General features: G+C 40.9%; 1 long non-coding RNA gene across 1 annotated transcript; it reads left to right on the forward strand.

The window, feature by feature from the left end:
- The first annotated feature begins 1,928 nt into the window (after nucleotides 1-1,928).
- LOC129440127 (uncharacterized) lies at nucleotides 1,929-13,727 on the forward strand. The gene is made up of 4 exons (XR_008643018.2): nucleotides 1,929-2,281; nucleotides 6,878-6,951; nucleotides 9,524-9,696; nucleotides 11,430-13,727. It is a non-coding gene; the product is annotated as an uncharacterized lncRNA (long non-coding RNA).
- Nucleotides 13,728-25,949: the final 12,222 nt, after the last annotated feature.

The following is a 25,949-nucleotide window of genomic DNA, read 5'->3' on the forward strand; positions in this document are numbered from 1 at the left end:
ACTATCAGAGATAAATGTATTTCTCACACCAGACTTAATGGGCAACATAATCATTTGGAGATGGGTCAACATGTTCTGCACTGCACTGCACGTTCCCATCATCTTTAGTAATTCATCTTTAGACCTGGATCAGCATGACCTGCTTCCAGCAACATCTCTGTGATGAATAGCCTACATAAATAATGCCAGGAAAAACTGTTTAAACAAAGCACAAAATCATTTTCTTACTCAACTTTTTGTGTTGTTTTCTAACACAATTATCTAAACATCCATAAAACAAGAAGACAAATTCTCCTAAGACACAAATGACACAAGTCTTGATTTCTGAGAAATCTAACAAAACTTTGTGATGTAATCTTGTTTTTCTTTTTATTATTGATCATTTTTCTTAGTTATTCTTTCTTAGTTGTTGCAAAAACTCAATTTTTGTTAGCGTTTGTATAAGTCAAGACATAAAATCATATCATTTTGCATCTTGAGTAAATGAAGAGTTTGGTTCCAAAACGCAATAAATCCTTTTTGACTAATTTTCATAAAAACATGTTTTCTATACCAAGTGACAAGATGAAAACGACTATTTTCTGTTACAAACTTTCACATAGCATCTTTAGGTTATAAAAATTCAAATCCATAATTTGATTTTCAAAGATTTATTATAAAAACAATTTTTTTTTCCACAAAATACAATAAATCCATGACGTTTTTTTCTCAAAATGCTATAAATCTATTGAATAAATATATAAATGTGCATTTATCTTTGCCATGTTATATTCATTTAGTTGACTAGTGGTATACACTGATTAACAAATAAACATTAATGGCATTAATCAAAACACTTACTTTGTCATATTAAGAACAGTGTCATTGCTGCGGTTATACTTGGGACGTCGTTGCTTAACATTTTTCACAGCGATCAGCTGTAAAATGTTTCGGTCCTTCTCGATTTTTGTTGGCTTCATGTAATGGAAAGTTTCCTGGGGTCAACGTGTTATGCTTAATGCTGTCGGGGGAACAAGCAACCGGCATTTTCCGTCTCCCGAGTGCCTCTCTCGTAAATTATTATATGTTGATGGCTTACTTTTTTCCTGTCACAGAAAACCACCACACGTTTATCCATGCCATTAAGTATTATTTTGTTTTTCTTTGTTTGTTGATCACGAAGTACAAGATGAGGAAAACTAGGATTCTGTGTATTCAACGCGCTGCCATTGTTTGTTTACAATGCGTGGAATTGGAGTGATGTGATTTGTGGAGTGGATTTATTGCATTCTGCAGAAAAGGAGGCGTGCTGTTTGTTGCGTTTTGGGAAAAAAGGGAGAAAAGATGACAGAATAACACAGCGGATATTGTATTTTGCGTAAAATTAAGAATTTACTTTTAAATACTGACCTGATATAATACTGATTTTGGCAGTAAATCATTTTTTTTAAATGGCGTTTATCGCGTTTTGGAACCAAAAATATATCTCGTTTTAGCGATGTTTAGATAATTGTATTGGAAAACAAGAAAAAAAGTGTTGATGATTTTTTTTGATACTTTAATGTAAAGCTTCTCAAGCAATAGATTTTATTCAGATGTTAGTTTCAAACCTATGACCTTTGTCCTGCTAATGCAATGTTTAACCAACCCAGCAAAGAACCACAAACTAGGGCACTTACAGAAGCACCACCACACATTATGTCTGTGATCATGTGCGGCGACTAAAAACAAACTTTTGCCAACATTTCATGATTCAGTTTATTCAAAAGCAACATAGGTGAATGGTAAACATCTGACAATGGTAAAGAATTGCAGTCCTTACATTATTGACAGTATCTCTGCTTTCTTCTGCCCCAGTCCCAGTGAGTCTGATTATACTGAAGCAGGAGGAATGGACCTTGCAGGCATCCTTGAGAATCTAAACCTAGTTACTGTATGTCCAAGCACTGGAACCTATAAATATACAACAATCGTCAACAGCAATGATTCCACTGTGTGGAGAGGCTTTTCTGAGAATACAAATGGATTTTGTGTCTGTTTGGATAAAGATCACCAACTTGGTCTGTTCATGATGTCAAATGTTTCCTGAGCAACGTACATTTATGGAAGAATTTAATTCCTTGCAGAAATCCCACTGCCCTACTTTGCTTCCAGTTGCTGTGGTTCACACAATGGGTGCTGTGGTGGCAATTACCACTGATGTTGGGAATCCAAGATGACACTGATCTTATCCACTGTGGAGGACTTGTCTAGGTGTTAGCTGCTATGGAGACACTTCAGCCTGCTGACAGAGAGAGTGAAGGTTAGAAAAATAGTGATGACTGAATAGATTAATAATGCAACAATGCCCTCATATAACTTTCAGGCTGCGTCAAACTGAGAGCTGGTTAATTTAAGATTTACCTGTGAGATTTCTGCATATGTGTGAATAATTTGACATTAATTGATAATCATTTACTGTAAATCCAAGGCTGCTTTTAAAAATATTTCGTTTAAATTGTGCCTGTGAGCAAATATTTTTCATCTCTGCAGCATAACTCAGACCCTGCGGTTATAACAAGATTAAGCTTTTACACATAAATGAGTTATAAATGAGACAGGAGAAGGATATTTGCTGTTTGGCTTACTATCCTGGGTCTGAATGTGGTTAAGTTCGACATCCGACTGGCTTCTACGTATCCAAGTTGAAAAAGACAGCAACTACTGCATGACATTCATATACGAGATTTGATGAGATATTGCTTTTGGTTTTTGCTTTTGACTGTAGCACTTATATATAGTCTAGAAATTTGGCTACTGGCATTGTACACTCAAAAAAATTATTCATTGGATTAACTCAATAAAATTGTGGGCAGGATTTCCCTCCAATATGAATGTGTACCCCTAACTCTGCTTTACACAATAAAATATATTGAGTTAGTCCAACTCACTTTAAAGTAAATGGCAATACTCAATTAGTTGCCTCAACTCAATTTAGTGTAGTCTGAATAACTCAAATTAGCGAATTAGTTTCAATAACTCAATGTAGTGTATTCTGAATAACTCAAATTAGCAAATTAGTTTGAATAACTCAATGTAGTGTAGTCTGAATAACTCAATTCTGTTATTTTATATAAAACGTTTTTATATCATACTAATTAGCATAAGCAAATGTTAGCATGCTTATAATAATAACATATGATACTTAGGATGAGCATGTGAGAAGAGATTTCATCTCCAAACAGGCATTAACACAGTTAGTGCTTATTGAGAGAAAAACGTCACATCTGCAACCTAACCACAAGCGCCACTCTTCTGCACGATGGTAACAAAACAATTTGAAAAAATATAACACAAACGCTTCTAAATCAATAAGATAAACGGACATTAAACACTATTAAGTCTTTCTCTTTACCTAAAAATGCATAAAATAACACTCCAAAAGCAGTTGCATGCAAAGCATGCTGGGAAATTCCTTTTCCACAACCCAAACTTAAACTAATTGTGTTAACGCAATTAAAAAGAAATCAATAAATTATAGTACATATTCATTTTGTGTTAGACAAATTAAATATATACTTATTGCTCTTAATGAGGTATTCTAAAATTAATTGAACACAATTTTAATGTGTCATTTCTAAGAAGTTTTTTTGTGTGTATGATTCTGTTTAATGTGTTGCCAGGTTTTTACAGAACCCACCCAATTGCTACAATTTGCATGTCCTTGGCTAAATATCACATTATTGGCGTCGCTTCAACCTGCGGACATGAAAAACAGCCCGCAGCAACAGTCTTTATACAGCAATATATACTGTATGTGTGTGTGTGTGTGTATATATATATATATATATATATATATATATATATATATATATATTGTTACATTACATCTTAACAAATGACTGGGTACCAAATAAATAAATCTTGTGTGAGATAATTAATTTTAGCAGCACATAACTTTCGAACTTCTTTAGTGCCCTGGGCGATGACCTCATTTTTTTATTATTTATCACCCAGGTGGTGACCTGTCCCAATGCTTTTCCTATCTTACCAAACTAGTGTCTGGAATTAGAGCCAGCGAAGGTGGTTGTCGAGGATAATGATGAATGAGAACTGTATTTAGAATGCACATTCAGATACTAGTTGTACCAGATCTAGTCCCTTGGTAGTGCATTCATTTTAGCTCTTCACGTTTTTAATCAAACAGAAAGCAAGGTTGTTATATTAAAGCATTTATATATCAAAAAATTAATGGTACATCATGCACTTGAAACGTACACTCGTTTGTGATTAAAGACCTTTTTGCTGATTAATCGTCAATGATGATAGAAGTGAACAAATTTCAAGCTGTGCTTCAGCAGACATTCAGCTTTCAGTGTGCAGAATGGGGAAGAAGTGATCCAAAAAGTCCAATCTAATTTTTGTCAAGGCCAAAACAAAATGTGCTATTCAGTGGAAGAACTGTTCCACTGCCAACAACTAGAAGTGACACTTGGTCCTATACTGTTTGACATGGCTACATTTGACTTGCTAAATTCTCGCACTAACTTTGCACCGAGTGTAACCTTGAAATTAGCTATCAGCTAAAATTTGGATCAGTTTCAATGCCAAAAACAATTCAAGTACTTCATCTAAAGAATAAACTTTAGGTTGTACTTCAACCTCAGGCTTTTTGCTGGTTAAAAAATATAAAGGCCAATTCACACTGGTCCAACAACAACCAACTCCAACAACCCCCAACAAGTCTCATTTACCTTGATCCAACAACTGCCAACAGGGGTTTCACACTGACCCAACAGACTCCTATAAAAAATCAGGGAAAAAAATGCAAAAATGTATATTCCAATAGATTCCAAGTTTTAATAGAACCTGCATGTCTAAATAAGCGCAAAGTAACGCATTAAAACCTCCACTCGACTAAAGCAGTTGGCAGAGAAACTGTTAAAATAGAAGCTCATATTACATTTACAGGTTCTGCAGACCCGAGAAGAGATACAACAGTACAGCTTAAGACAGATATGCCGTCTGCTTTTTGAACGACTATTATGTATAGGTGGTGACGTCACTGCCTGCGAGAAAACTGATGATTTTTCAAGTACCATGTAACTGCAGTTGTCTGCATAGCCGGCTTATTGATTTGCATGTAAATGCATGAAAACAGTTTTCTATAATAAGCAGATTTTTGATAGTTATCCGCTTATTCTGTGCATGTAAGCGCACTCATTGTTGGGGTAACGCATTACAAGTAACGTGCATTATGTAATAATATTACTTTTCTGAAGTAACGAGTAAATTAACGCATTACTTTTTAAATGTACACATTAATCTTTGAGTTACTTTTTATAAAAGTAATGCAAGTTACTTTTTAAGTTTAATTAATTTGATTTAAAAAAACGATGTACTGAATTAAACTAAACACATTATGCACTCTATGTGTACGTACACGCCTGTGTGTGGGAACAGTTTGAGTCAGAAACTGAGATGGCAGGCCAGCGCTTAACATTTTTGTGATGAAATATGCAATTTCTGAATACAGAGCTTTTCAGTCATAAAAAACAACTGCAAGGTCTGAAAGAGATCAAGCGTCAGCCAAGAAAAAGTAAAGCAAAAGTAACTAAAAAGTAACATAGGCATTACTTTCCATTAAAAGTAACTAAGTAACGCAATTAGTTACTTTTGTGGAGTAACTTAATATTGTAATGCATTACTTTTAAAAGTAACTTTCCTCAACACTGCTGTCTTTTTGCCAAATTATTTTATCCAATAAGTTTAGTTTCTGGTGCATTTTATTACACCAATATAACCTCATATTTTGAAGGTATAATCTAACGTGATTGGGTATTAAAAGCAGATATTTTACAAATTTCCCCCTGGCCATCACTTTTGGCCACTACTGTATGCAAGAGTATCTGATGCAATATGTTAATATTAAGGAGATCAACAAAAGAACTGAAGGAGTAAAATACCTGAAATTGAAATGTGACCCTGAACCACAAAACCAGTCATAAGTCGGACAGGTATATGTAGCAATAGCCAACAATAAAATGTATGTACATTGTAAATGATTGAGTTTTTTTAAATACCAAAAAACATTAGGATATTAAGTAAAGTTTATGTTCCATAAATATATATTTTTTGTAAATCTCCTACTTTAAATATATATATTAAAAATATTTATCATTAGTAATATGTGTTACTAAGGATTTCATTTGGACAACTTTAAAGGCCATTTTCTCAATATTTTGCAAACCCTCAGATTCCAGATTTTCAAATACTTGTATCTCGGTCAAATATTGACCAATTCATTCAGCTTTCAGATGATGTATAAATCTCAATTTAAAAAATGTACCCTTATGACTGGTTTTGTGGTTGTTTAGGGTTACAAATGTCTGTGTGATGATGAAGATAAAGAGAGAAATAAAACCAGGCGTTAGATTTTCTAAATTCAGCACCACAGACAGAAGCAGTTGGGCCGTATTGATTTTCAGGACCATGGACAAGGCCTTCAGTGAGTGAGCACACACTGTGTGCTGTCAGATTTGTTGTTTATTTGTGTTGGTAATGCTGGGGAATACACTATAAATAATTCCACACCATAGCCAGGAACAGTCTTCTGTCTGTTAATAACATAAATCTGGTTTTAATCACATGAAACATGGTTACATATTCACATTATGTTAAATAGATGCTAATTACAATGAGTGCTAAAATAGGATTTTTTCATTATTGCAGTAGTGTAGTAATAATAGTACATAATAGTAGTATGTTAATTCAAAGTAAAGAAATTAGTTGACACAACAACTTTGACAACTTTTTTGAGTTAACTAAGATTTTTTTTAAGTTGAATTAACTTAAACTTTTAAGGCAACCATGTAACTTACTTTTTTAAGTTGAACCAACAAATCTTTATTTTTTACAGTTTACAGTGCTTGTGTGTCTGTGCCATACAGAGAACTACTGTATATGAAGAGAACTGACATCAAGATCGCAAAGGTGAAGACAATCTAAAATGTACTCAACAAATTCCATATGCTCCCATATACACACAACATCCACACCTTCTGGACTAATTTTTGAGTCAATGATTTAAGGAGTGAAAGATGCAAATTTTAAGTTTTAATGCACGTTTATCAAGAAGTAAAAGAGTAGGCCAATGTTACAAATGACTGGTAGTACACAAAAAGACCAATTGCTACCATCAACACAATGATAAGACTCAGAATAAGGTCATCATGTTTCTTATTGGTGGTCTGCCCAGCAGTGTCCCAGTGACTAAGATTTACAACAGCTCACAAAAATAAGATTCTTTAGAAATCACACTATACAATGCTCTTAATTCTGACCCCAATAAGTTATGTGGATCAGACAGGACGGAGATAAATTAGCTTTAAGATGTATACATATATAGCGTGTTCAACTTTTTTGGCTGGCACGACTTCCTGATAATTTATTAGTGTGACATCACGTGAACGCAGAATTTTGCCAACTGGCCAAGTCTTATGTTTTGATTGATTATCGAGCTGATTAGTACTGAGGTGACTTTCTAGCTTCAGGATTAACTACCTGCTGGCAAGATATTCAAAGTCACAGTCCAGAGCTCCATTTAAAGGAATACTATATCATATAAAAGACCCTGACCAGCCCACAAAGCCTCTGTCTTAAATAAGAGAGAATATCAATTCAGCAGTTAAGGAAGGTGAAAAGTTACTGGGCTAGTTGCTATAATGGGACTGTTTATGTAATGCCACTAAAGACATAAGTTAGAATGATGGTTTATAGCACTTTTAATATCAAATATTCAGGCTATAATTACCCCATGATTTATTCACCCTCAAGCAATTCGAGATACATATCTTCATCATCTTTCAGACGAACATATTGGTTGTTATTAAATATCTGTGATTCACATGAGAGTTTTAGCATAGTGGATGTTGCGCAGTGACTCACGAATATTGAGTCCAGAAGCTAGTTATTATAGTTAATGAAGTTTAAAATATGGATAATTTTTTTTACAATATCTCACCGTTTACCCACAAAAGACCTTTATTAACCCCTTGGAGTCATGTGGATTACTTCTGTGAAGAATGGATGCACTCTTTTGGGCTTCAAATTAAGAAGGTGTTTCCCGATTCCCGTTTTCTCCCATTATAAGCTTAGAAAAGTAAGGACATGTGTTCATCTGAGAGATGACGGACACATGTATCTCGGATTGCTTGAGGGTGAGGAAACAGAGGTGTACAATGGGAACTAGAAGCTGGACAATCTAAACGGGTTTGAGTTTTGGAAAGTTATTGGAGTTAAAGGTGGCACAAGAATAAGAGATTTGCAACCAAAGGCCTAACAAGTAAAGTTTTTGGACTGTCAACAAAAAAATATTTAAAGTGCACCTATTTCATTGCTAAAAACACATTATTTTCCACATACTGTACATTTTTGTAGCTCCAGATATACTGCTTGATTTTATACAAAACTCATTGATTTGAAAAGTGCTGTGTCCCTGATTGGCCAGCCAAGAAAAGAGATTGTTGTAGTCCAAGAAAAGAGATTTACGTTAGAAACAACAACTCGCTCATCGTTTACTTTGGGGTTTGTACCTTTTGCATATTGTTAACATGGACTAATACACACTTACACACCAAAGGAAATGTAAAATCGTGAATCGGACGATAGGTGCTCTTTAAAATGCAATTACATTTGATAGTAGACATTTGCTACTCAAGAAACAAGTTTGTACAACTTTGAGCTGATTAGATAAGACCATAGTAGTACATCTGTATACCTTCTTGACAATACTTTTTAGGATGAGCCAAGAAGATAAGTATAGATACATTCCACCAATCTGTTCTACTTTCTTTTCTGTGTGAAGATCTTACACTCACCTAAAGGATTATTAGGAACACCATACTAATACTGTGTTTGACCACCCCCTTTTGCCTTCAGAACTGCTTTTATTCTACGTGGCATTGATTCAACAAGGTGCTGAAAGCATTCCTTAGAAATGTTGGCCCATATTGATAGGATAGCATCTTGCAGTTGATGGAGATTTGTGGGATGCACATCCAGGGCAAGAAGCTCCCGTTCCACCACATCCCAAAGATGCTCTATTGGGTCGAGATCTGGTGACTGTGGGTGCCATTTTAGTACAGTGAACTCATTGTCATGTTCAAGAAACCAATTTGAAATGATTTCTGCTTTGTGACAAAGTGCATTATCCTGCTGAGAGTAGCCATCAGAGGATGTCATAAAGGGATGGACATGGTCAGAAACAATGCTCAGGTAGGCCATGGCATTTAAACGATGCCCAATTGGCACTAAGGGACCTAAAGTGTGCCAAGGAAACATCCCACACACCATTACACCATTGATGAGAAATTGAACAGGTGTTCCTAATAATCCTTTAAGTGAGTGTATATCATGAAAGATAGTGTTTTCTAAGAGGATGGGTTGTAGACATGCTGTACAGTACATACAATACATGTATGTATGAGAGAGAGGTTTTCACTTTTTATTACCATTTGAAATTGCATGTGTTATTGGGATGTATATGTCTGTCTCTCTCCCAAAGGCACCTTCCAGTTCTGTCGTCAAGGGAATGCTTTCTTTTCTGGGATGAAATTAATAATCTGGCAGCTACTCGATGTCTACCAATCCAAGAAGAAACCCACAGAGGCACTCAGATAAAAAGAAAGAGATAGTGAGATACTGAAACACACACTGATACTGGAGAAGAAACCTCAGGTTAGTTATCAGTTTAAAATAATATATAGGCTACCATATGCGACGCTGTATACTGTAAGTCATTTTTTGGTGATTTACTATTTTCTACATAAAATTATCAATATTATTGTAAAGACATAAAATATACTCTTAATATCAATGCTAATCTTATTATTAAATGATGATACTTTATGCTGGATTTCACAGACAGGGTCACATTTTTGACTGCATTGTAATCTAAAGTTAGGCTTAATAAGTACTTATGTCATGTATTTACATTATACTCATTTAACCTAAATATATGACACAGTTTTATTGAAAGAGGGCTTAATCATTGTGCCTAGCTGTGAGTCAGATATGAAGTGCTTCAAATCCTTCACCTTGATTCAGCCTATAATTGACTAAGGAGACACTTAGAGAAAATCAGGTCAGGAAGAAAACACATCAATACGGTTCAAAAGCGCCACACAAACCAGATTGATTACAGATGTGCGGATTGACCTAAATCTGGAGCAAATTCTTAAGCACTAGGGAACGTGGTAAAAGGAAGTGTGACATATTGACTAACAGGCCAATGCGGTGCGAACTCCAATAAGAAGATAAGTAGGACACAAAAGGTAAACTGCCAGAAGGAATATGGGCACAAAACCGATGCCATTTCATAGTGCCTTTCCAATATCCGATCAGTCATTCTTTATTAAGTTATTGCTATCCCAACATATTAGCCTTCCTTTTGTTGAGTCGCTGATTTTCAAAGTAATAAAAGCGTGAGAAGGTAATTGAAGTAAAGTTGGATTCCCTCCGCTCAATGTCATTCAATTGCATCAGGGTCAATTGGACTCTTGAGTAGTTATTAGCACAAATACGTCACACATGCAGGATCAATAAAACAAATCAAGCAGAGAACGACTTAGCTGACATAGACATTTATTGTTCATACTGATAATAGCGTTATTTACTCTAAAGCGTTACGGTAAGACTGTTTAAGCAATATAAATTATGACCAACCCTAAAATGAAATGTTATGGGTGTCAAGTTTTTATTGTGAGCTAACATGGTGAGCTTAAAAACCTTCTTCTGTATTGAAGGCATTTATTCCATGGTTTTGCTAAGCATCTCAGATAAATTACTCTACCCTTAAATGTCTTTGGTTTTATTATGCCAATAAAAAAGCTTTATTGTGCGACATTTCAGTACGCCATATAGTACTCAAACGTCATATAGCGTGTGTTATGCTGCGATGTGAAATTTTAAGATATAGTAATCATTTATAATAATTTTATTGCTGTGTTTCGCAGCTTTCACACCATGATCTGTTAGCTACACATTTTAAATGCTCCTATTGGCCATCTTGATTCTTTAGCATGAAAGTGCTGTAAATGTACAGTAAAAGGAAAAAAAGGTTTTATTACTTCACCAAAGTCTGTTAGCCATGTTGCCCATGCACGTCATCAGGGTCCTGCACTGAACTATGGGGAAGTGCCAAGAGTTTTCATGCTGTTGGAAATGCACCCGGTGTGTGACCTATCTCACCAAACCGGTTGGAGACAAAGGTAGCATGAAGCAGATGAGGAGGCAATCGGTAATTAAAGTGGACCATAGAGGGATCGCAGCAGCCTACCTCGAGTAAATGACAGATGTGCCTGACGTGTCTGGCCCCCTTATGATGTATAGGTGGCACAGAAGGTGGATAAAAATTCAAATGAGCAGCTTTTTCTCATGGATCGTTCACTTATGCGTTCTCATTTCCTTAGGGAGCTGGTGCTGATCCTCCAACTTAGCCCCTAAACTAAGCCAAACAGGCCTGACTTGATTGGTTGTGTCTGGAATTGACTTGCATCGATTGCAGTGGGGTAAGTTCGTTTACAAGAAGCTGTTGAAGGTCGTAGTCTTTTTCAATAAAGTTATTTTTAATGGAGGGCTGAGAAATTGTAGGAATTTGTTTCTGTTTCGCGACCCACATTTGATCATCATCACCTTATTACACAAGAGTTAGTTCTTGATCTCAAAAGTGCTCCAAAAGTGCTTATTTAAAAGTCAGCATAAAACGGAAGTAGCGACTGTCTTATTTTCCCCATTGTGACGTGTATCTGAGTAAAACGGCTTCTGGAATGAGAAAAAAAGGACTTGAATTTGTCCACCGAGAACTAATTGGATTGCTGGAAATTGGGTCATGTTGCTATTTGCTAATCGTTGCTATCTTTTCCCTTGCCCCGTCCTCGAGTCATTCCTCGTGGCCAGAAGTAAAGAGAAAGAGAGATTGTTTCGAGGACAGGATGAGATTAGGGCTGTCACAATGGTGAAATAATCGTTTCATCGCGATTGTTTGACCTCATTGCAATGATTTCAGATCACCGCAATGATTGCACATCTCTCTAGAAAACACAAGGGGGAGCTGCAGCGCCTGTATAAACGACACAGTATCAGAAGGCGCTCCTTAATTGACAGTGCAACGTGATACATTGCAAAGCCATTAAATACTAATTAAATTAATTGAATAATAAGGTGTACTAATATGACCTTAGTAGGATTGGCTACTATTTAATGCCTGTTCTGGTATAGTCAGTTTATTTTGACTGCATTTTTATTTTCTGTTATTTTTAGACACGTCATTGTGTTTATTTCTTATGAAGAATTTTTTAGTTTTTGAAAGAGATATTTGTGTGAAAAACAAGCAAATGTCAAAGCAATAAAACAGTCAATTAATCGTCATAATCGTCAAAGTCCTAAAACAGGCAATTAATCGTCGTAAATGTCAGAACGGTCAGTCAAATTTCTTAATCGTGACAGCAGATGTGATTAGCGTTTAGATTAAAGATTGAGGGTATGGACATTGAGATGTAATCGCTGTATTTTTATGTGTGTGTGTGTGTTGTTTGATTGATTTATAGTCATTTATTTATTATTATATTCTTTTCTATTTTTACTTGATAATAATGAAAAATTAACAGTTTATACTAAAATATGTGGAAATATTTGACAAATAAAAATGTTTGAAAAAAGATTATGAGGGCACATAAATAAAAAACAATGAAGCTCACAGATAAGTAATTTGTAAAAAAATTTAAAATGAAAAAAAAAATCATTTTTTGTCTGACAATGCTTTATTATCCTCTTTGCAGTTTAAAGTCTATCATTATACCAAATTATTCATTTATTCATTTAAAATGAGCTAACCATTTATTATTTTAAATGTTTACACTAATACATTAATGTTTTTAGACGAGATTTCATTAAAACCAAAAAGAACATACTGTTCAAATTGATAATTTACGTCAAATATCTCATCTGACCCCAGCAATGACGCGTGCAATTAAAAAGAGTAGTCTGACCTCTTGCAGCCCTCCCATTGCTTCTCAGGAGGGGGCAGTTGGATCAATCCTCATGTTGAGCTCTGGGATGAGGTCACGAGTAATAATAGCACAAACACAAGCCTGCTATTTATATGCAGTGATGTTTTGGTGTGAAGGTGGGCAGGCTGAGATAAACCATCCTGATCTGCGTCACCAATTACCTACATCTCTAAAAACAGCTTGGAAAACATGCGAAAACCCACGCAGGACACACACATGTACGGAAAGGAGCCATAAAGCCACCGTGTCGTGAAACTGAGACCTATATCAACGCTGTTACCTGTGATAAAACTGCAGCTTCCTCTCTGTGACTAAGTCAAAGCTGAAGGTTTGCCTCGAGGGTAACTAACTAAACCATAAAATTAGATTTCCAACTGATATATTTCAAAGAGCTCTGCTTGCTGTTTCTATTTTAGGCATGCTGACAAATATAGCTTAAGGATTTTATTCAGATTCCTCCAATGAATAGGAATCACAGGTGTGTTCAAAACTGCTGAAGTTGCCTGCGTCATTAACGCGTATAGCTGGCACATTGGGAATTCAAAAGTCACATGATGCTCTCCTCAGTAAACATGGTCTACCTCACAAGTTGAGACACAGCACACTTCTGCAAGGTTGATGACCATGAAATACGTGAGAAAAGTGTTGAAACACCGCTCAGTGTGCTCTCATTCGCATTTCTGAGAAGCGTGTTCTATATTAAAACAGGTCTGTGAGTGATGAATACAGGATGAGGGGCCAGTGGTTGGTATTCGTGGGCTGTAAAGTTTAACAGTCTTCTCTTAAACTTCTCAAGACATGCAGATGGCCGGCTTGCCTTCTTAATCTCATTCTCAGTCTCTGAGATCCCCACACTTCTGTGGCACGGTCTTATTCGGTATCTGTGTGTGTGTGAGCGTGTGTGTGTGTGTGCACCTACCGTATTTGTCAAGGCAGGCAGACATCTTAATAATATTAATATTTTTTACTTGTTATTAAGTGGTGTGCATAAATATTATGCATAGATTGTACATTTATTATTGGTTGCTATGAGGAATGTTTGTCAAAAACACAACGTGCATGACATTTGCTGTCGACCATATTTATTACTATGTAATATGTGTAATTACAAAATTAATGTTGCATGTTGATGGCCTTATATTACATTCAATTCAAGGTTAGGGACAATTTTGCATTGTGCATGAGGCATATGCTTTAGTTAAGTTTCGTTTTGCTATAGGCAGCCATTGTTGGGTAAGTTACTCAAAAAAAAGTAATTAATTACTAGTTATAAATTACATCTTCAATCATGTAATTAGATTACTTTACAAATTACTTTCTCCAAAAAGTACTAATTATTTTCTAAATCCTATTTAGTACATAATATAAGGATAGGTTTGAAATGGCTTGAAGAAATTATTTACTTTGAAGTGGATCAAAACGTTTATTAAGTTGTCCTAAGACAAGAACATATATTGGGTATTGGTTTTAAGACGACTTTTAGGAAAGGTTTTGATCCACTTCAAATGTTGACTAGTATATAAAAGTACATAAATTATTCTGGTCCCACTTTAGGGTCCAATTCTCTCTATTAACTAACTATTAACTACTTTTGCCTCAATATAATCCAACTACTGCTTATTAATACTAAAGAATTTGTTAATTTTAAAGGAGCATTTCACCAGTGGAAACATTAATCTTTTTAAAAGTGGAGTATATTTGTGGCCGAAATGTAACATAATTTTCGAATTTGGTGTCTATTTGACAGAGAAAATAAGTGTTTGTAGTCTCACCCCCCCTCTACAAAGATGATGATTTTTACATCATTGAAAGAAGGAAGTGCAACACTGAAATCCATATTTCTCCTGTCTCAGAGGAAACAGAGGGAATGATGCACGACCATTCAAAAACATGATTGGGGTTCTAACTATACATGACTTAATTCAAATGGATGAAGTGTCCCTTTAAGTATTGGTAGAAATGGGGAGGGTTAAGGAAGTATAAGGTTTTGCAAAATCAGGCATTAATATGTGGTATAAAGTATTAATAAACAGCCAGCATCTCATCAACATTAATGCTAATAATCAACCAGTTAATAGTGAGAATTGTAAACTTAAACCATGTTCAATACACTATTGTATTATAGTGTACATAATTGTTTTACAGTCCATACACAGTATTTAGTTATATCAGAAGTAACTGTAATTAGATTACAAGAAAAATAAGAGTAATCCCTTACTTTACTTTTTCAAGGGAAAAGTAATTAAATTACAGTAACTAATTACTTAGTAGTTATACCCAACACTGTAGGCAGCTATTGATTATTTTTAAATTCAACGACCAATATTTCAGCTTTAACTCCTTGTTGTAATCACCCCAGACAGCAGACGACTCTGGGACGGATCTACACACTAATTTTAACAACCAAGATGGCCGTAATACGGCTATCTAGTTTTAATCTCATTCTTACGGCCGTTTTTCATCCCTCAACTGTTATTGAGCCAGATCAGTGTCTCCTGGAGATATTTAGGTCACTGATTCACCATCAGCCACCAGAGGATTTCAGTCAGATGCCTTAGAGGAAACTGATAAGAGCAATTGTATGACGAAGTAAGAAAACACTGGGGTTGTGCTCTTTAAGGTACCGCTTTGCACCAAAAGAGTTCATATTACTACCTCGAATTAGTTTCTCAAAGGTACATATTTGTATCAAATGTATACCACCATTGTAATGGTACATATTAGGACCTGTTTGAAGGGTACAGCCCCAGTGTACCATACCAGTAGCGTTTTTGACTGCTACACTGATCTAACCAGTGACTAATACAACAAGCTTGTTCGACTTCATGTGGCGCCACAAGAACAAAGAGGCAGATAACATTAAAGTCCCACGAGAGCGATTCGACAAATCATACAGAGGAGATCGCTCTGTCGAAATGCTCTTGCGGTTCTTTCATGTCATCGACCTGTCAGTTCTTGTGGAGCCACAAGCAGCAACAACAGCAGTGCTGATCACGACACTTGATAATGATCTCCGACACCTTTCATCCAATCGCTGACCCCCTCAAGCACAATCAGTATATGTTTAAGAGAGTCAAATAATACGATTTCATGTTTGCTTTTTTATATAGTGGGTTATTTAGCTTTTTGTGAATTTATAAGATCTGAATATTTAGAAAGTTCGGTCTCTGTTCTGAAGAGATCGCTTATCCCGACCTGCCTAACACGACTCAATCTGATAAGCCACAAGCCATTTCCAACTTTACTAGGACATTCTGGCACTTCTGATTCACAGAAACGTACTCAAAGCATACTTGAAATGTGACCTCTGCATTTAACCTATCCCAGTGAGTAGTGAACACACACACATACTGCGCGTCGTGAACACACACACACACCTGGGGCAGTGGGCATCTATCACAGCGCCTGTGAAGCAATTAGGGTAAGGTGCCTTGCACTGGAACAATCCTTCCTAAAATGCATTAAACTTTCATTTACAAAGACGTGAAACTCATCGAGTGGTCAGGGGTGTTCACTGATATGCTCACGCAAAAACTCCATTGACTTGTATTAGATGTACTGTAAGGTACGGTATTCCTCCGCGCTGGGAACCTTGTTTGCATTCTTGCAATTGGCAAAGGTGGATTATCGCCACCAACTGGGCTGGAGTGTCTATTTTTCAAGCTCTCAACGGCGTTTGGAAAAATAGGTCCACAAGTTTACAACGAATTTACCTGCTGTAAATTAACAAATTATTAATAAGCCTACCATATGTCGCCAAGGCATTAGAGTTATAAATTAATATTTAATTAGAAGATTAACTATGATTTTGACAAATAGTTTAACAAAGAGTATTCACAAAACCATATCCGCACTTCTACGGCAGGCCATCTTTTTTCCCGTATTTTGAAGTAAGAAAGTTGGCAACCCTACATACCATACAGTTCCAGTTGAATAATTAATAATAATAAAATCTACAACATACAATGGCAGTATGAGAATAATGCAGTGTCAAAACTCTAAAACAAACTTCTATATAGCCACCTTTACCTTGATTCAAGCTTTGCTCCCTTTTTGGCATTCCTTTAGCCCGCCTCATGATATATCAACTTGGGATGCTTTCCAAACAGAACTTTCCCCATGTTCTGGCTGGTTTATCACTATGTGCCAACTTATCAATTTAAACTAAAAAATTGAAGTTTTGTAATGGAATATATCATTTGCCTGTAAAACTAATTTAAGTATAAACTCTTAAAGGTTTAAAAAGCATATATATATTAACAGTAATCTGTAAGTATCTCCAGAGCAGGACATATAAAGCTGATTCATTTAACCACCATCAATAGAGACAGAGCGCAGCGCGTCACAACCTGAAAACCACGCCCACCGGGGGGGAAAGCAATCCAACAGTCTCCATTGACTTTGTATTGCAAAAGGCCGCCTCCTGGTCATTTCTGGCTTATAACAAAAAACTGAACAATGCCCAAAAGCACCGGGACAATATGTACAGCCAACAAGCCAAAGAACACAGAAACAAGCCCCCATAAGCTGTCGAGCCGCAAAACCCAGCCTTCAAGGAGAACAAAGTGGATCGCCGATTACGTTTCCCCCTATTGGACGCAGTTTTACTAATAGGAGTATGAAAAGTTGCCTGTTTCCATTTCTGTGTCTAAACGCTCGCTTTTTGAAGTCGACAGCTTATAAAAAATTTTTATTTATTTTTTTGGCGTGTTAGATGTACACCTTGTCACACAGCAGCTTTTAGGTATTATTCTGTTTTTAAGTTTAATCTGTAAATAAGTTTTTATAAGCTGTCGACCCCAAAAAACGAGCGCCTAAAGACACAAAAATGGACACAGGCAACTTTTCATAGTACTTCTATTAGTAGAACTGCGTCCACTAGGGGGAAACGCAGTCGGCGATCCACTTTATTCTCCTTAAAGACTGGGTTTTACGGCTCAACAGCTTATAAAAACTTATTTCTGGGTTCTTTGGCTTGTTAGCTGTACATATTGTCACACAGCAGCTTTTAGGCATTATTCAGTTTTTTGTTATAAGCCAGAAATGACAAGGAGGCGGCTTCTCGCAATACAAAGTCAATGGAGACGGTTGGATTGATTTCCCCCCCGGTGGGCGTGGTTTTCAAATTTGCATAACGGCGCTCTGTCTCTATCTAATTAACAAGCGTCATATTACTGTACTTGCTGCTCTCTCTCTCTCTCTCTCTCTCTCTCTCTCTCCTCCCTCCATTTTCCATATCAGTCTGTAATTTTCACATCTCTTGCCTTTTTGGTATATACAAATATATATATTTATTATAACATATATGTATTTTTACATCTGCTCCATTCCTCTGCCTTACCCCTCCTGGGTTTCTCACTGGCAAATCCTGTGATCATTATGACCATACAAACATACAGATCGCTCTTCAAATGGCTATTGACATGCATATCAATCAAGTGTGTTTGCTCAATAGGAAAATCTTTTGAGATGACATAGTAAGATATATTGAAGTCTCCTCCAGTTTACAGTACATGCTGTACAAGGTCATGGCAAAAGTCCACTTTCTTGATGAAATTATACAAGACTGCACCGTAATCTGGTTTATTAAAATCATTAAAGTACAGTTAACTTCAGTTTTCTACACATTGCACAGAATAAACTAAGCGATATCCCTGACTCAGTAAAAATGAATTATTTATTATTGCAGAGTAATCTCCACACCTTTTTTAGGCACCAATTTATTTAGCTTGTTTACTGCACTGCCTTTATTTCTGTCTGTATGTGTGCACTTTGTGGCGACCTGCTGCGACCACAACAACAGTTTCAATTCCAAAACAAAGTCTCATTAAATTGTCCTGTGAATCAGTATGGCATGCAAGCTAAATGTTATAACATGAAAGTCTCTGTAAATCAGTCTTGAATGTTAGAAATGTATTGCTGATACACATTAAAAAGACTGTAAATTATGTAGTGCTGATTTGCTGAGATCGTAATACAGTTTTCACCATTTCTGTGTTCAGGATTATTTTGGCCACCGTGCAATAGCCTCACCCTTAACACGATTGCGAGCATCTATTGAAATGTGAGAGAGACGGCAGTTTTCCCGAAAGAGGATGTGGTTTTAGCGCCAACAGTAAACACGTCCCACCTCATGAGAGCAGAGAATGCTGCCTATTTTTCCAAGATTTTCATAACATATTTTATTTACTTGGTGTTTTTTCCAGCATTCAAATTTGATTGGGTGGTTTAATATCTGACTTTACAGTGCATAAGCATTGTAACATCTTTCTAAATTCTAATTTCTAAACCTTTCAGCTGTGAATTTTGACTTTCGTGACTGGCTCCCCAGCATGAGTTTTTATTGCAAAAGATTGATGCGGGAACATAAATTTTTTTCTGTGCTCAAAGTGTCACGGTGTGTATGACACCGAATAAAGAAAACTAAAGGAAGACGAACCCAAACGCAAAGATGTATCAAAAATAACTATAGGTTTATTTACAATGTAGAACAAAAACACCCACGTGGGGGTAAAACAGAAAGTAAACCAAACACTGTGATGAACACAAACTAAACACTGGTAAATAGGAACAGATATGGACACGAAGCACATGAACAGGGTTTTCTCAAACAACGCACACACACCACACAGAGAACGTCTCGGTTACGGATGTAACCCTCGTTCCCTGAAGGAGGGAACGGAGACGTCACGTCGTGACCGACGAATTGGGAGCTCGCTTAGAGAGACCAATCTGCTTCGAATACTACTAAAACGCCAATGAACTTGGCATTGAGATATTTGCATAATGCTGGCGCCGCCCCGCCAGGTGCGTATATAAGGCGCACGTGCAAATAGGGAAATCAGCTTCTGTTCGCTGAGAAAGCCGGAAGGTGACCGGCCTAAACAGCAGGTGGCAGCACCTGTGGCGACGGGACGTGACGTCTCCGTTCCCTCCTTCAGGGAACGAGGGTTACATCCGTAACCGAGACGTTCCCTTTCAGTCGGTCACTACGACGTCACGTCGTGACCGACGAATTGGGAAACCCTACTAAAACGCCACTAGGGGCTGACCTCTTCCAGTGTCTGCTTAAAGCCCTCCGGTTCCACTTAAGGATAGGAGAATTAGGTTTCAAGGCAGAAGGCCGGGCACTAGATGTTCCTTTAACCCCACAGTAGTGCCAGCGACTGGGAAGCGCCCTAACTGAGCGGTATAGGGACGCTGCGGAAGCCACCGCCCCGTTAAGGGCTAATGGTGGACGAAAGTCAACCGTAGTTGAGGTATAAATGACAGCCGTGGCTGTGTAAGCAAAGCAGTGCTCTGCTAAGGGAAACGTGGGCTGGTAGGATTAACCCCACGGAATAATACTCACAAAGGAACCCGTTGGGACACAATGTGGGGCCCTGGCCAAACACGTAGGTTCGTAAGAATACAACTAGTGAAAGGCTGACAGCCAATGCTCCGCAACAAAGGCTGTCAAGGCAGTGGAGAGAGCAAATCAAACCATTACGCATTTTTGCTCTGTTAGCCTTCCATACTGAAAACTCAATTTGGAGCCTCAGTCGGAGGCTGCAAGCCGACTTGCGAGTCTGCTCTCTGTGTCCTCCCTGGTGAGGACAGAACACGAGAGGATACAGGCTCGATACGAACATTGTAGAATCTAATGAACGTATTAGGTGTCGCCCAACCAGCAGCTCTACAGATGTCTGTTAGCGAGGAACCACGAGCTAATGCCCAAGATGAGGCAACACTCCGAGTGGAGTGCGCTCTCAAATTAAAGGGGCAAGGAATGCCCTGCAAATTGTAAGCCAGGGCGATAGTATCAACTATCCAATGAGACATCCTCTGCTTAGTGACAGCTTTCCCTTTCTGCTGGCCACCATAACAAACAAAGAGCTGGTCTGAGGTCCTGAAGCTTTGCGTGCGGTCCACGTAGAATCGCAGTGCGCGTACGGGGCACAACAAAGCCTCGGTTGGGTTTGCCTGCTCCAAAGGCAATGCTTGCAAGCTCACCACTTGATCTCTAAAGGGAGTAGTGGGAACTTTGGGCACGTAGCCTGGTCTGGGTCTCAAGGTCACGCTCGAGACAGAAGGACCAAACTGAAGGCACGAATCGTCAACAGAGAATGCATGTAAATCCCCTATTCTCTTCACCGAGGCCAATGCTAGTAGGGTCAGAGCCTTCATGGATAGAAGCTTCAGACTCGCAGACTGCAAAGGCTCGAACGGAGGACTCTGTAGCGCTTTCAGCACCATGGACAGGTCCCAGGGAGGAATAGAAGGAGGGCGTGAGGGGTTTAGCCTGCGAGCGCCTCTCAGGAATCTAATAACCAAATCATGCTGGCCCACTGATCTGCCGTTAATAAGTGAGTGATGCGCAGATATAGCGGCGATATCAACTTTAATAGTGGACGGTGACAGCCTACCATCTAACCTTTGTTGAAGATATAAAAGCACAATGTTAATAGGGCATTCTCTGGGGTCCTCGCGTTGCGAAGAGCACCAGGTGACGAAAAGGTTCCATTTTAACGCATAAGCCCGTCTCGTGGACGGAGCTCGTGCCGCGTCAATAGTGTTAGATATCGCCTGGGGCAAATCACTTAAACCTTGCGCGCGCTCAACGACCAAACGTGGAGATTCCACAGGTCGGGGCGCGGGTGCCATAATGTGCCCCCTCCCTGAGAAAGAAGGTCCTTCCTCAGGGGAATCCGCCAGGGAGGGGCTGTCGCGAGGAGCATTAGTTCCGGAAACCAATTCCTGGTCGTCCAATATGGGGCGATCATTAAAAGGCTCTCCTCGTCCTGCCTGACTTTGCACAGTATCTGTGCTATTAAACTCACTGGGGGGAACGCATATTTGCGCATGCCCCGCGGCCAGCTGTGTGCCAACGCATCCACGCCGAGGCTGCCCTCGGTTAGTGAATAAAACAGGTGACAATGGGTATTGTTCGGTGACGCAAATAGGTCTATCTGCGCTCGACCGAATTTCCTCCAAATCAGCTGGACCGTCTGGGGGTGGAGTCGCCATTCGCCGGGGCGCGCCGCTCGGGAAAGCGCGTCTGCCGCTGTATTGAGCGAGCCCGGTATGTAAATGGCACGAAGGGACCTCAGATGCTTCTGACTCCAAAGGAGGAGACGACGAGCGAGATGCGACAGGTGACGAGAGCGCAAACCGCCTTGACGGTTGATATACGCTACGGTCGCAGTGTTGTCTGAGCGCACTAGTACATCCTTCCCTCGCAGCTCCTGAGCGAAGCGTACGAGTCCCAGATATACTGCCCATAACTCGCGGCAATTGATATGCCAATGCAACTGGGGTGTTGTCCACACCCCCGAAGCCGTGAGCTCGTCGTACGTGGCTCCCCAGCCCGTGTCGAAGGCATCTGTGTGCACAACAGCATGCCGGGAGACCTGTCTCATGGACACGCCGGCCCTGAGAAACGCGGGGTCTGACCACGGGGGGAATGTTAGGCGACACGCAGGTGTAATGGTTACACGATGAATGCCAGCGCGCCACGCTCTCCTCGGGACTCGATCGTGAAGCCAACGCTGAAGCGGTCTCATATGGAGCAGCCCGAGCGGTGTCACGGCCGCTGCTGCTGCCATACGCCCCAGGAGTCTCTGAAATTGTTTCAGAGGGACCGCATTCTTCCCTCGGAATGAACCGAGGCAAGTCAGAATTGATTGGACGCGCTCTTCTGTTAAACGCGCCGATAAATCGATCGAGTCCAGTTCCATACCGAGAAAAGAGATCCTCTGCGTGGGGCAGAGTTTGCTCTTTTCCCAGTTGACCCGAAGACCCAAACGGGCGAGATGTTGAAGTGTTAGATCTCTGTGTTCGCACAGCGTCCGCCGAGAATGCGCTATTATAAGCCAATCGTCGAGGTAAGCCAGAATGCGAACACCGCTCTCTCTGAGGGGCTTTAACGCCGCCTCTACCACTTTCGTGAACACACGGGGAGAGAGAGACAGCCCGAACGGTAGTACTTTGTATTGGTATGCCCGCCCCTCGAACGCAAACCGGAGAAACGGTCGGTGACGAGGGAGAATGGACACATGAAAGTACGCGTCTTTCAGGTCTATCGCTGCAAACCAATCTTGGGGGCGTATTGCACTGAAAATTTGTTTCGGTGTAATCATCCTGAAAGACCTCTTCTGAAGAGATTTGTTCAGGACACGCAAATCCAAAATCGGTCGTAACCCGCCGCCTTTCTTGGGTACTATGAAATACGGGCTGTAGAAACCCGATCTCATCTCGGTAAGAGGGATCGGCTCGATCGCATCCTTCGCCAGCAGGACTTCGACCTCTGCACGCAGTACATGTGCAACGGACGCTTTCACCGTGGTGAAACGTATGCCCGCAAATTTGGGAGTGTGCCGATTGAATTGAATTTCGTAACCGAGGCGGATTGTGCGTAAAACCCAACGAGACGGACTGGGAAGCTGAAGCCAAGCCCCCAGGGACCGTACGAGAGGAATTAACGGCACTACCGGTGTACCCGCGGCGGGGCAGCGAGGCGGGACAGGCGGGACTGCCGGTGCGTCTGCCGTGACAGCATAAGCATCTACAGTATGTGTGTGTGTGACACTGACCTGAGCCCGCTGAGGTAAACGGTCGTCCGGTCTCCTCAGCTGAGGACGCAGACTCCGAAGGGGTTGCTGGTGGTCCGGTCTCCGAAGGGGAGAGCTCGAACTCCTCAGAACACCCACTGGCGACAGAGGAGAGGGAGGAAGAGCATCTGACTGCCCGCTCACATCTCTCTCGATCCTCTGGAGACCTGGAGAAGGAATAGGAATGCACTCTTTTTGTGGTTTTGTGGGTGCCGGCTGAGAAGCCGGCGGAACAGAAACAAAACGAAACAAAAGATTTTCCACCCGGCCCTCTACCGGTGGAAGGAGCGGTGCCGTCACCGTCTCCCGTAGAGTGATCCCATCCAACTCCAGGTCGCCCGTCTCAGGGCCGCTTCGATTTCCGTTTGCCACGGGAAGCGGGTGGTGCGGGCGGGGCGGGCTGCCGACGGCTGTTCCCTCTCCGTGGTCTAGAAGACGTTCTAGCGGGGGGGGGGGCGGAGGCAGCCGCCGGAGGGCGCTCTCGGCGAGGAGCAGACGGGGCCGCCGGCGCTGGGGGGCGAGATGCAGGTCGCTTGCGCCGGGGCATGATCCGAGCGATCGCTTCCGTCTGCTTCTGGGCGGCGGAGAACTGCTGGGCAAACGACTCCACCGACTCGCCGAACAGGCCTGCCTGGGATACGGGCGCATCCAAGAACTTGTTCTTTTCTGCATCCGTCATGTCAGCCAGACAGAGCCACAGATGGCGTTCCTGGACCACCATCGTGGACATCGCACGACCGATCGCCTGTGCCGTGACCTTCGTAGCACGGAGGGCCAGATCCGTAGCGGCCCGGAGCTCCGAAAGCACAGGCGAGTCGTGTCCTCCCTCGTGCAGATCTCTCAAGGCCTTGGCCTGGTGGACCTGCAGCAACGCCATAGCGTGCAGGGCTGAAGCCGCCTCTCCACATGCATGATAGGCAGCCCCCGTTAAACCGGAAGACTGTCTGCAAGCACGGGAGGGGAGGGCTGGGCGATCCTTCCAGGTGGAAGCGGTGGCCGGACACAATTGCATCACAACCGCCCGCGCCACGGGGGGGGTTCCCGTATAGCCCTTAGCGGCTCCATCGGTGAGGGAGGTGAGGGGGGAGGGCTGAAACGGCCGTAAACGGGTAGAATACGGCGACCTCCAGGTCCTGGTCAGCTCCTCGTGCACCTCGGGGAAGAAAGGTACCGGCGGAGAGGGTTGTGAAACCCGGGCAGCTCCAAAGAACCAATCATCCAGGCGGGACGGCTCGGGCTGTGGGGGGTGAACCCACTCCAACCCGACGGTCTCCGCCGCTCGAGAGAGCACGGCCACCATCTCTGGATCGAAATCCGGCGTCACGACCCGTCCGGAAGGGGGGAGGACATCCAGATCCTCAGAGGTAGAGGGCCCACCCTCGGATGCTGCGGTCTCCGTGGACCCGGAGGGAGGCACGACAGATCCAACAGACATCGTAGAACACGACTCTGAAGTTTCCATCGGCGCATCAACCGGCTGTGGATGAGGAGGCTGAGAGGCAGAGGACGAATCCCCTGCCCGGTTCAGCACAGTGATGCGGAGATCATCCTTCGAGAGCTTCACAGCCGCACCGTGGCGGCGATCAGAGCTCGTCGGACGTGGGTTGCGTTTTTCCCGGAGGAAAGACAACCGTCTCCGCAAATCCACAAGGGACATGTTCTCGCAGTGAGAACACTTACCCCCAGCGAACGCTGCCTCAGCGTGCTCGATGCCCAAGCACGAAAGACAACGCTCGTGACCGTCCTTCGGACCCATATACTTCCCGCATCCAAGATCGCACGGACGAAAAGCCATCCTGAAAAGGACGCTAATCTCCGGATATACGAGAGAGTGGCTGCCTTTAACAAGGCACAAAGCTCTCTCGTATCACTCTTTTAGGGAAATTCACTCAGATGCTCAGTTGATGATGCGCACAGGGAAGGCAACGCACACACTAAACTCAAAACAAAAAAGATGCAGAGCCTGTGGAATACTGCGAAGCGTCCGCTGTGGTACTGCCAGTCCAACCAACTTCCGCAATCGATCCCAACAGAGTGAAGTAGCTTCTCAGTAGCAGATACTGCCGGCTTTCGAAGCGATAAAAAGCTGATTTCCCTATTTGCACGTGCGCCTTATATACGCACCTGGCGGGGCGGCGCCAGCATTATGCAAATATCTCAATGCCAAGTTCATTGGCGTTTTAGTAGTATTCGAAGCAGATTGGTCTCTCTAAGCGAGCTCCCAATTCGTCGGTCACGACGTGACGTCGTAGTGACCGACTGAAAGGGAACACGAGGGCATTATATAGACAGCACATCAATGGGGAACAGGTGAACATAATTAATCACTTAA

The sequence above is a fragment of the Misgurnus anguillicaudatus genome, chromosome 22 (genome assembly GCF_027580225.2).
Source record: "Misgurnus anguillicaudatus chromosome 22, ASM2758022v2, whole genome shotgun sequence".
In the NCBI taxonomy this organism is placed as follows: Eukaryota; Metazoa; Chordata; class Actinopteri; order Cypriniformes; family Cobitidae; genus Misgurnus; species Misgurnus anguillicaudatus.